The following is a 616-nucleotide window of genomic DNA, read 5'->3' as shown; positions in this document are numbered from 1 at the left end:
CTTAAAGAATCAATTAATTTACGAAAATATCCCTTCTAGTGCTAGTAAAGTTAGGGAAAGAAAATTCCTGGCAGTGCCAATAAGAGTACAGAAACAAAGTGAGTTGTAGTGCCAGTGAAATTCCTTTTAAAGAATTCGTCATAGCAGTAAGTAATTTTCACAAGAATTATGATTTTATTGACGTCAGCGTTAAGAAGAAAAATTAAGATATAAATATTTGCTATGATATTACTAAACACAAGCTTATGATAGTACTGAGATACGTTTTATCTCGAGGAGTTTAGTGATAATAGTACAGGAAATCCTTTTGGTAGCTGACTCACAGGTAAAAAATCGAAAATATGGATACAAAGAGATAGACATACAAATATAAAAAAATAGCTAGGAGGACATAAGACAGATAGATATAGAGATATATTAGGTACACATATGTAGCTATGAGTCTCTACAAACACACATATACACACAGAAGCATACCTTTTCTCGAAAAAGGGAAAGTGTGCTAATGCTGGTGTGGTCGCTGGAATATCCTCATCGCCTCCATGGGCATCCTATATACCAAGGCCTTTCCAACGCCTCTGGCTCGAGACGCCTTCCTTCCCCCCTTAGCTTCTAC

The 616-nt window shown here is 36.2% G+C and overlaps 1 protein-coding gene across 1 annotated transcript in view; it reads right to left on the bottom strand.

Annotated features, from left to right (window-relative positions):
* LOC119594885 overlaps positions 1 to 616 on the bottom strand; it is a 5305-nt gene that overhangs the window by 1403 nt on the left and 3286 nt on the right. The window lies entirely within an intron of this gene.

This window comes from Penaeus monodon, chromosome 34 (assembly GCF_015228065.2).
Source record: "Penaeus monodon isolate SGIC_2016 chromosome 34, NSTDA_Pmon_1, whole genome shotgun sequence".
In the NCBI taxonomy this organism is placed as follows: domain Eukaryota; kingdom Metazoa; phylum Arthropoda; class Malacostraca; order Decapoda; family Penaeidae; genus Penaeus; species Penaeus monodon.
Note: the sequence above shows the minus strand (reverse complement) of the source record. Positions and strands in the feature narration are given on the sequence as shown.